General features: G+C 43.0%; 2 long non-coding RNA genes across 4 annotated transcripts in view; one reads left to right on the plus strand and one right to left on the minus strand.

The window, feature by feature from the left end:
* Window positions 1–1,903: 1,903 nt before the first annotated feature.
* LOC135050762 (uncharacterized) lies at window positions 1,904–11,217 on the minus strand. Its single transcript, XR_010241796.1, has 3 exons — window positions 11,070–11,217; window positions 4,974–5,064; window positions 1,904–2,138 (listed from the first exon to the last, which is right to left on the minus strand). It is a non-coding gene; the product is annotated as an uncharacterized LOC135050762 (long non-coding RNA).
* The window catches only part of LOC135050761 (uncharacterized), a 46,863-nt gene continuing 45,762 nt past the window's right edge, over window positions 11,094–12,194 (plus strand). For 2 of the 3 annotated variants that reach the window (XR_010241794.1, XR_010241795.1), the window contains exon 1: window positions 11,094–11,245. This is a non-coding gene — a long non-coding RNA (uncharacterized LOC135050761). The remainder of the gene's footprint in view (window positions 11,246–12,194) is intronic. The other variant, XR_010241793.1, reaches the window with a different exon arrangement.

Below are 12,194 nucleotides of genomic sequence, written 5' to 3' on the forward strand. Positions count from 1 at the left end.
GAGTTAAATTGATTATGTGTACTGCAATATTAAGCAACTTCTATACCTGCTAGAGACTAAGGGGGTCATTCAGATCTGATCGTTGCTGTGCGTTCTCGCACAGCGGGCGATTAGATCCGAACTGCGCATGCATATACACCACACTGCGCTGGCGCATCGTACGGCTGCAGCGGGCATCAGCGCCCTGCGACGGGATGTTGCAAAGAATCCATTCGCACGGGAGATCGCAAGGAGATTGACAGGAAGAGGCTGTCTGGGGATGGCAACTGACCGTTTACAGGGAGTGTCTGGAAAAACGCAGACAGATCAATCGTTTTCATGGAGGGTGTCTGACGTCAAATCCGGTCCCGAACAGCCTGATGTGATCGCAGTGGAAGAGTAAGTCCTGGGCTGCGCAGAGACTGCACAAAATCAATTTGTCCAGCTCTGGTACACATGCGATCAGACACTTGCACAGCGAAAATACACTCCCCCTGCAGGCGGCGATAATCTGATCGCAGGACTGCAAATACGCTGCCTAGCGATCAGATCTGAATGACCCCCTGAGTTATAAATGGTGTAGTCAGATACCTCAGGCACTGAAGATAGCTGAGTACCGTGGATTAAAGCCTATATTTGTAATAACATTTTGTGATCACAATTTTTTTTGCACTCCATTTTTTCATACAGTACAGTATGTAAGCCAGTTCCTGTCAGCTAATTTCCCAGGTGCCCAGAAACTGATATGCTTGGGAGAGGTTCTGTCTCTTTGAGCCTATGAGATAGCAAACCTCAACCCATAATAAAAGCGTAGTTTGTGTATAAAATCTGTGTGGCAAAGGATGCAGAGCAATTCTCATGTTTTTGTGAGGCAGCGTAGGGACTGGTCAAAAGGCAAGACTTTAACATAGTTGGCCAGCTTGACAAAGTACTGTATAGCTATTTTTTATTTTATTTAAATTGTGTGGTCACATCAGGGAATCCGTTCATGTGACCGGCGCTCAGGATCCCGGCGGTCACCATGCTGATGCCGGGATCCCGCCCACTCTCCAGACCGACAGTTGGCATGCTGACTGACAGGGACTATTCCCACTCGTGGGTGTCAACTACACCCATAGAATGGGAATAGAAGCTGTGGCGAGTGCAGTAAGCCACTGAGCCTGCTGCTTTGCCCCCCACCGGCATTCTGCTGCCGGGATCCCAGGGTCGGTATGCTGACCGCCTGGATCCCCAGCACCGGTCTCCCAGTCCCAACCCCACATCAAGCACCTGAAAACAATCCATGCTGGAATCTCCAAAGCAACATTGCGAAAATTGTCTGCCCACCTATGGTACTTGTCCGAGGAGTTGGTGGGCCTTTGCCTCCTCGACAACAACGTCACCCACAATATCAAGAACCGCATGGTCAAGGCTATGTCGGACATTGACGAGGTCCCTCCGAAGCAAGTAACCATGTCCCTAGATGGCGATGGAGAGGACGCTTTGAAAAAAAAATAAGTGTCCGACTTTACGACAAAGAGGGCCAGGTCTCTCCTCACTAAACTGAACATTTCTCAAACCTTCCTCCAAATCGTCACAATGGAAGGAGAATGATGACTACAGAGCAGCTAGAGCTACAGCGAAAAATGTGATTGTGACAAATGACCATGCTGAGCATGGCATTGCACTGATCCAGGCCACCTAACAAAGGACAAGGATGAGCTCCAGTTTGTTCTCCAGCTAGTATCCGAACACCAAAAGCGCTACCCAAAGGCACTCAAGAGGAACTTTATCGAGTCAACAGAATAATGGTGCATAATCAGCCAATAACATTTCACTTTTATTGCCCAACAATTTGCCATTTACAAGTTTCTTGTAAGTTTTAAACTTTAATAAATTTATATATAAATAATTGTATATATTATTGCAAAACATTTTATATCCGCCAGTTTACAGGTCCTTGAGTGACCCCTAAATATCAAAATAATTTCGAAAACAGTGTTTTTACACCAAATGGAAGATTTTGAGAGGGTCAGACCAACATTTTCAAAACTTTTTTGTTTTGCCATATAAAAAAAAAAAAATGACAGTCCTCACGATGTCACTTATACACTGCCTCAAAATATTAGGGTGTCTGCTTATCTTCAAAAGCCTGCTGTTCATACTGGCATCAATGGTATCTGAAAAAAAAGGATGAGAAGAATGTACCTATTATAGTAGATCTCCAATACCAAATATTAACACCCTAAAGATAAAGGTGTACCATATGCGGTGGTTTATAACCACTTTTCCAATGCAGTAGGTTATTATAATCACCAAATAGCTTCCAGGAACACTTTATACAGATGGGCAATTCGTTCTTGGTATCTTATAAATGATGATGTGCTCAATGTATAATATATAAAAAGAGAGAAAATGGTAACAATAGTGTAATAACGTTTCACACAGTTGTAATGACAAAAAATAAAAGTAATTGCCTGTACATTTCAAAGATTAAAAGTTTGCTTATCTGAATAGAGTCTTGATCCCCATTTGGATCCAATAGAGGTTCAGTCAGTATGCCCTCAATGCGTTTCGCCCTTCATAAATGTAGTTTGGACTTCCTCAGTTCCTGTAGTTTAGTGGGTTTTACACAGTTAATTGAGGTCCTGTGTCCCTGGTACCAAATTACATTTCAAATTAATTTTATCCGAAAAGCCTTGGCTGTTCTTGGACAATAAAAAAACTCTAATTATTGGTCTACAAAATGCCATTGTACCCACTATCCACTTAACCACAGATACGTAGACGAGTGGTAATGGGCAAACAAAAGATTACATGACTGTGACAGCCCACTGGTTGTGTGAATCACCTTCAGCAGCAGCAGAAGCAGTATCTAGCGAACAACACCAGCTTATTCAGAGGTAGGCTACTCTGTGTATCACTGGATTCAATAAGAGGCATACCGCTGACAACCTTTTAGAAATATTGAGGGTTGTCATAGAAGCATGGCTTAACCCACTTGGACAATCCTCAGGATTTGTGATATCCCATGCTATGCTCACAAAATCAACTTGGTGGTACAGGGTTTTTAAAAAATTAACAGGGGCGTGCAGGAAATGCTGTTTGTGGCCTGAAAAAAATTGGGACATTATCGGCATTCAGCTAGAGCATGTAAGAGATTTCAGTACCTCCAAGAATAGTATGATTTGCTCTGCCACCAACTGAAGCAAGAGGTGGTAACCAGGTTGAATTCCACCATTTATATCCTTCAGCAGGTGGCGGAACAGCAAAATGCCACCACAGCTACTGTATACAACAAGGCATGACATTGGGAGAGGAAGGTGCAAGGTGCTCAAACCCTTCAAAGTAGCCACATGTGACATGATTTCAGACACTGCTAGCTTGAGTCAGGAGATCCCTCTAATTAGGCTTTTGGACAATCAGTTTAAAAAATTGAAAGGGCAGATGAAACAAAGTGATTCTGCCAAGTATGTCAGACATGTAGATCAAGTCCTTTACTCATTTTACCAGGATCCAAGGTTTGCCAATACCTTGAAATCGGATCCCTACATTTTGATGACTGTGCTTGATCCATGTCTTTCTTTTCAACTGACCCAGATTTTAAGAGAGGCAAAGAGCTCCTGGTTAGCAAGTTGGCAGCTCAAGTAGTACACAACACACGACATCTCTGCCTTCACTTTTAGCTACCAGGAAAAAAACCTCAGCTTTTCCAAAAGACCCAGTGGTGATGCAGAGGAGTCAACACAACATTTTGACATCTGGTCGGGTCTAAAAGAATTGCCCAATATTAGAGACACCTCTACTGTAACTCAATATTATATAGTCACCATGCAAAGAATGATGGAGGATTATATTCATGACACCATACAAATAGGCATGTCACATAGTCCCTTTGACTACTGGAAGAGAAAAAGGCAATTTAGAACAAGCCGGCTGTGCATTAGTTAAGCTGCCCACCCTCCAGTGTGTACTCAGAAAGAGTTTTCAACACTGTTGGGAACCTTATCAGTAATTGGTGTAGTAGGCTACTTCCTCAAAATCTGGAAAAAATTATGTTCATTCAAATAAACTACAAATTCCATGAGGAAGGCCTTTGCTGGCAATTACATCAAAGTACAGTGACTTCTGTGATGGTGGATTCCAGTGGACATGAACTGATGTTGTGTGAGGATGAAGTACACATTGATGAGAGTGAGGTTGGTAGTGATGATGACATCTGGTCACTGCAGAGCTGTTAGCTCCATTACGCCCATTGGTAGCTTGTTTTGAGGGGGACCAAACAAACCAAGTACTTCAGCCATAAAAGTGGCAGTCCCTGTCTCTGAAGTGCTTAGTTTGGTAAACTGTGCAAGTCCTTCTTTAACATCCAACATAAGGGTGGGTGGGATGATCCAAGGACAATTCTATCTTGCACCACTTTTCATTTCTGCCACTGCTGTGGGGCAATGTTTCATAGATGTGCTATAAATTGGCATGTGTTTGTGTCACTGCTCTGTCGCTTAGCAACCAGCCAGTTCACTGCAGTTTTTGGCCTAAACTGGATGAATACAACACTGTCTGGAAATTACTTGAAATGAATGCCGGGCTGGCTCCACTGTGCATGTTCGGGATCTCGCTACTCACGCGAGCTTCCCTGTGCAGTCTGGAGCCGTCACCAACCACATCCAAGGACAGCTCTGTCGGAACGGTCAGCACTGCTGACCTTTGTTACATTGCCCTCACATATCGGCCTGCTATCTTTAAGATAGCAGCAACAATAATGACAGGGGTGCAGAGTGCCCATCACTGGGCACACACCGTGGCTGTCATACATGGGGGGAAGCGGTATACCGCGCATAATGTGCACTGATACCGCTTCCCCCCAATATTGACTGTTTTTACATTTATATGTAAAATACAGTAGTGTTACAGTATATAATGAGCCATTTAAATGAATGTACACAGGTTTATATAGCAGAACTTTGCACTTCCAAAATAAAAAGCTGCTTTTGGCAGCACAACTATACTCTTACTTGTGACTTTAGTAGTGTTGTCCACCATGTGGAAAAGCTCTTTAATAGCAAGGTTGCAATGGGATGTAGTCAAGTGACCGCCGGTCGACTTCTGAAAATAAAATATAATAAAATAAAATAAAAATTGTATAGTACACTGGGGTTAGCACACAATTATTATGTATTTTTTTCTAATGATATTTTAGGCTTTTTAGCTTTTATTATAATTTTACAATGGGGTGGAGCCACTGAATGGACATACAGATCACCCCTAGGTGGACAGAGCACCCCTTGTCAGATACATCACCACACGGCAGACAGAGCACCCATAGACTGATACTGATAGAACACACCAGCCCCTGGATGTACACACGGTGTACTTGGTTTAAACACTGGGGAAGTGCCCCTGGATGTATATGTCTTATGGATGTATATCCCCTGGATGTATATGGATTATGGAGAGATCACCCATTGTACTAGATGACAGACAGAGCACGTCTGGACTGATACTGATAGCATGATACACCAGCCCCTTGATGTACACACAGTATACTGGGTTTTAACACTGAGGCAGAGCCCCTGGATGTATATAAACAGATCACCTCTTGTCAGATATAGCACCAGACGACAGACAGAGCACCCCAGGACTGATACTAATAGGACACACTAAGACACACCAGCCCCTGGATGTACACACAGTCAGGGCTGCCAAGAGAACAACTTCTCCTGGGCCCCCCTGCCCCCACTGGAGGGGGTGTGAACACAGCATGCTAAGGGCATGGCCACTACTCTTTGGGGCTTGTCTAGCATATCAGAAGCACCCACTCACAGGAGCATGGCATGCCTCACAGCCAGGGCAGTAGAGAGCCTGGTACTTTTCGGGGTCATGGCCTAATGAAAGGAGGCTTGGACCTGGGCCCCTCTATCAGACCTTGGCCCATGTAATTTAGACCCTCAAACCCCCCCCCCCCCCCCCCACGGCGCCACTGCACACAGTATACTGGGTTTTAACACTGGGCAGAGCCCTTGGATGTATATGGATTATTGACAGATGACCCTTTTTCAGATACACCACCTAACGACAGAGCACCCCTGGACTGATACACCAACCCTACAACAACACATTCATTCAGCGCACTCTCCACAGCCAGAAACCCTGAGCCAGTCTCGTATCCAGAAGTTCAGGTGGGTCCGGTTCTCAGACAACCGAACCCACTCATCTCTACCTTACACCTTCTGAAACATTTCATGTAGTCATATTTTCCCCCTTTTCCCCAATGGTATAGTCAATAAATATCCCATTTGGACTCATAATTAAAAACATTGACAGTGATACAAATGGCAATTCCATTAATTAATTTGCAGACCAGCTGCATTTAATACATACTGTAATGGCAAGAATTATTTATTTATTAACAGTTTCTTATTTAGCGCAGCATATTCCGTTGCGCTTTACAATTAGAACAGTAATAGAACAAAACTGGGTAAAAACAGACAGACATATAGGTAGGAAGGCCCTGCCCGCAAGCTTACAATCTATAGGGAAATAGGCATTGATACACAAGGATAGATGCTACCTATTGCATAATGGTCCACCAGATTGCTAGGTTCTTAATGGGTTGTATGATATGATCACCCTGCAATGTTGGCTAAGTGTCAGGAGGGTGTGAGAGTAAAGAAAGACAAAATATGTGATGTTATGTATACTGTACAGAGAGGATGTAATTAGATAGGGAAGCACTGAAGGTTATGTGGGTGGGTCTGGAATTTGATAGGCTTGTCTGAAGAGGTGAGTTTTCAGGGAACGTTTAAAGGTTTGGAGACTAGAGGCGAGTCTTATTGTGCGTGGGAGGGCATTCCAGAGAGTGGGTGAAGCCCGGATAAAGTCCTGTAATGTAATTTTGAGTGTGAACAAGTAATGCATGTGGATGAGAGACGTAGATCTTGTGCAGAGCGGAGAGGTCGGGTAGGGAGATATTTTGAGATGAGTGAAGAGATGAATGTTGGTGCAGTTTGGTTAATAGGCTTGTATGTCAGTAAAAGTTTTTTATATTAAATACGGTAGAATACTGGTAACCAATGGAGGGACTGACAGATAACATGTTAAGCAATCTGGGGCCCCAACTAGGGCATCAAAGCTCTATGCCTCATGTTCCTTCCCCTCCTCTCCCATCTCTTCCTTATTCCTCTCATCTCTTCCTTCTGCTTATATTTCACCCACTTTCCTCTGCTCTGTACAATTCATTTCTACAGTGCTAGAAATCTATCTGGGCACGGGGATGTGTAGTAATATAAAATGAGAGAATCTGGCACCATGGATAATAGAAAACAACAACTTTTGCGAACAAGCGAAGGTTATCCAAAATCAGCAAAAACGATCTATATAGATTATAGAAATACATATTCTCCCTCTATAAGTCTATAGGTGGATTTGACTATCCTTCATGCCCCTTTATATGCCTTAGAGCCCTTTATGCCAATTTACATACCTCAGAGCCCCTTATGCTCTTTAAATGCCTTAGAACCCCTCATGCCTCTATATGTTTCCCAAAACCACCCTTGTGTCTCTTTACATGCATTAGAGCCTCCTCATGCTTTTTTAAATGCCTCATATCCCCTCATGCTCCCTGTCATGTCTAAGGGCCCTTATGCCTATATATGTCTCCCAAGGAGAGCTCCCACATGACACTCTATACTTCAGATTCCCATCATTCCCTTTTTATATGCCAAATATTTTTATATGCCAAAGCCCCCATTCCCCTTTATTTACAGAATCAACTCACGCCCAACACAGCAGCCCATTACCATTTTATATGTCAGAGCACACTCATATTCAGCATAGCAGCCCTATTGCCAGTTTACATATACCCCTTTCATATCGCAATGCTGTGTCCCACCTGTGATTTGGAAACGGGTCCTTCCCACCCAACATTGGACCTTTCACATTGGCTTCCCTGACCCGGCAATATGCCAGGTCAGGTTGCCATGGTGGGCGGGGACCACGGCAACATCGGGGACAGGGGCGGAAGCAGTGCTGGGAGATCACGTCCACGCCGCCTCTCCCTATGCAGTGAATGGGTCCCGGGACGCATCGACCCGTCAACCGGTTCACACTGCACCTGACCCGGTTTTTAACCCGGGAATAACATTGCTTTATTTCCGGGTTGAATTATTGGGTCAGGCGACCCAGGTATTCGTCCATGACCTCTTTCACACCGCACAGCGACCCGTGTCGACCCAGCAATATATTGGGTCGATACCAGGTTATTTTTGCAGTGTGAAAGGGGTAATAGCAGGTCCCTTTGTGCCCAGAAAACCAGCCCATTGCCAATTTAGATGCCAGAGCCTCATAATGCTCAGCAAGTCCATTGTCCCTTTATATCACATTCCCTATATTACCTGACACAGACCCCCCCTCAAACCCCCATATAATATCACCCCACACCACAATCATTCTCCCCATGTGTGTGTGTATATATATATATATATATATATATATATATATAATCTCCACAGGCTATGTATCTCTCTCCTCCTGTGTATGTCATATTGTCTGCCCAGACTGCCCTAAGTCCACTATCCACACTGACTGAGTGGGTGGAGGACAGGCATGGTGAGGAGGTAGGTGAACATAGGCAGGACAGGAGATGTGCTGTGGGTTGGTATGGACAGGTGGAGGAGAAGTTGGTTGGAGGCTTGAGAATTCCAGCACCATTTGTCTGGGATGAACAAGCCTCCAGACTCCACACTGTCCCAGATGGATAGAAACCCTAGTATAATTGTTATGTGGGGGGGGGGGGCAGAAGTAATATTGGCGTATGTAACATGGCTAGTAATGTATGGGGGTGTTGCAATGTGTGTCAGTCTGCACTGTACAGTAATTCTTACTATCTAGGCAATAAGTATATTAGTGTTAAAGTACACATGTATGTATGTGTTAGTGTTACAGTTTGTACAGTATGTATACAGATTCATATAAAGTATTGTTATTGTACGTGTGTGTGTGTGTGTGTGTGTGTGTGTGTGTGTGTGTGTGTGTGTGTGTGTGTGTGTTGTGATGATCTGGGATATTTTAGCTTGGTAAAGTGTCAGGTGCTCAAATGAGGGTCCACATGCATCTTTTCCAAGTTTAAACAAACAAAATGATGCTTTATTGTTGACAACTTACAGCAATAATACAACAGGAACCTAGCCCCAATTCAGAGCCCTTACTTCTAGAGCCTTTACTATGATGGACAGCTAGTCTGAAACGTCATATAAAGTCTCATTGTCCTACCTACATTTTGCAGGTCTGGACGCCGGTCTCCTAGCTCACTGGCCTAAAGGCACATTGGACTCTTTGGCTGCCACAGTCCCATTTGGACTGTCTCCATAGGACAGCCTGACTTATCTGCCACAACCCTACCCAGGTGGATTACACAGAGCAGCCAGAGTCATAGAGAGGTTTTCCGAGCCCAGATACTTTATGGGGGAATGGCATAATTGGCCAAAACCCCACCAAATATACATACTACATATGTTATATGCGGCCCAGCGCTACACACAGAGAGCCCAGACTTGAATCAATTGAACATCTCTGGAGAGATCTGAAAATGGCTGTTCACTGACGCTTCACATCCAACCTGATGGAGTTTGAGAGGTGCTGCAAAGAGGAATGGGCGAAACTGCCCAAAGATAGGTGTGCCAAGCTTGTGGCATCATATTCAAAAAGACTTGAGGCTGTAATTGCTGCCAAAGGTGCATCAACAAAGTATTGAGAAAGGCTGTGAATACTTATGTACGCGTATTTTCTTAGTTTTTTATTTTTAATAAATTAGCAAAAATATCAAGAAAACTTTTTTCACGTTCTCATTATGGGGTATTGTGTGTGGAATTTTGAGGGGAAAAAATGAATTTATTCCATTTTAGAATAAAGCTGTAACATAAAATGTGGAAAAAGTGAAGCACTGTGAATACTTTCTGGATGCACTGTATACCACACAAATCCATAGGTATGTAAATTATGTATACAGCATGTACATTTTCAGAGTTGTCTACAAGAGGGAAGGGTTAGAGGGTCCAGAACCAGTATCTTGCCATGGCGTTTTAAACCGGCTCTGAATATGTTAGTTGTCAGCAGAATTTGCACTGGAGATTGCAAAGCACTGTGGACTATGCTGGCACTGTATACATGTTAATAAAGGAATAACTTAGAGGCTTTGTCAGTGCAGTGCTATGGGCCCAACACACTGGCAGATAAAACAGAATGATATGAACATTCTCGTTCATTAATGAACGAGAACTCGTTCATATTGTTCATATTGTTCAGCGCTCGTTCATCGTTGGTGCCCCGTCGCTTATGCATGCAGGCCAATATGGACAATCTCGTCATTATTAGCATGCAGTGCTATGGAGCCGGGTGATGGGGGGAGTGCCCCGTCACTGCTCCCCCGCCGTTGGGTCGCCCGTCGGCCGTTTCCGCCGTCGGGCAGCTCGGCGGCAGATCGACAAATGTGTAGGGCCCATTAGTGTACAATAAACACAGTAATGAGTAAGTGGTCTAGCATTTCTAACAATTCATTTTAATGTAGAAGCACCTAGAAATGCAATACTTGTTACAAAAGTTATTAAATGCTGTACACTGTGGCAATAGTGAGTAGGTTGTAACTGTATTTACAATGTTTGACAAGTGCTGTAGCCCTTAGTTTCATGGCAGTGATACAGTACATCACTGCAAGTTTCTAATGACAAAGGCTGTAACCACTAATAATGTCACAGAATTATGCTTTAGTTTTTGTCACGCATATGATATATTATGTAACAATATTTACAAATCATATTTTGTTGGTTAAATATAAAACAAACAAGAATGGTGAGCTTTGGTATAACTACACTGTGTTGGCATGGCTGTATTTGTATTTGTATTACTGCAAATGCAATGAGCACATTACTATGAAGAAAATATATCTATGTAATATTTTAGCCCATACACCAATAGAAAAAAGTGTCAATTTGACTGCAGTGTAAGGAAAGAGTTAATGAAATGCCTCAGCTAACACAGTGTGAAGTAAACCATCAAATATTGGCTGAAATAAACAGGCCATTGCTTCCATATCGCTGTGGCATTGTTCATCTGACCTTGCTGGACTCTCATTTGCCAACCATCCCCTTGTCTCCATAGTTACTGGATGTGAAGACCAGTTCCCTTGAGTCTCCTTGTAGAGTAACCATGGTGATTTGGAGAGCGGTGCTAGTGAAAGACATAGGACTTGAGTGAAGGAGACGCGAGTCCTGATACAAGAGACTCAAAAAGGGTAGGAGGGTGCATAATATATACAAATAGAAGCACAGAGCACCATAAATAACAGAGAATGGGATGCTAGGTATCTTGGGGGTTTAGAAATAGAAGAAGTAATGTTAAGCTAGTGGGAGCCACATGAAAAAAAAATCACAACAGATATATAGGTACATATCAGAAATGTGCACTTTGTAGCCAATAATATAAAAAAAAATGTTATTAAAAGAAATAAAAGTGTAATTTTAAGAATGTTGAAAATGTATCTATTTTAGATACTTGAAAATATTTCTTAATTGCTACAAAACCTATTTAATTAGAAACCATGATGTACTTTTAGGGTAATAATTTCTTTGTTAGAGAAGAAAACAACCTTTACATATATTCAGTTACATGGATTCAAGCAGAGCTGGATTAAAGCTTATGTGTGTTGTGGTGGGTGGAGGTGGGGGGCGGGATTGGCCATTAGCTCATTGGGGCCATTATCAATAACATTGTCACAAAGATGCACTGTATTGGCAATATGTAATTACTCCCAGCACCATAATTGTGCCCCCTGTTCATGTCATGTCATAGTGCATCCAGTTCATATTTTGTCTCAATGCCCCAGTTCATATGTTGCCCAATTGTGACCCCAGTCCACATTATACTACACTGTCCCCCAGTTCATGGAGGGGCACTATTATTATTATTTTCCTTTATTTATATGGCGCCACAAGGGTTCCGCAGCACCTAACAAAGTACATAAACAAATGGAAAAAAACCCAGCAACTTACAGAACGAGATAATTAAAGACAAATCCATTGTATATAAACATTTCTGCATTAACAGACATGACAATAAGAAAAGCATCTGGGTGGCAGAAACCAAGGGTTAGGTGCCATTGTAGGGAGTATGGAGTATAAGATAGACTAAATGAGAAAAGGAAAACCACATGAGGGGAGAGGGCCCTGAGAGGGGAAAGACAA

Source organism: Pseudophryne corroboree, chromosome 2 (genome assembly GCF_028390025.1).
Source record: "Pseudophryne corroboree isolate aPseCor3 chromosome 2, aPseCor3.hap2, whole genome shotgun sequence".
NCBI classification, from domain to species: domain Eukaryota; kingdom Metazoa; phylum Chordata; class Amphibia; order Anura; family Myobatrachidae; genus Pseudophryne; species Pseudophryne corroboree.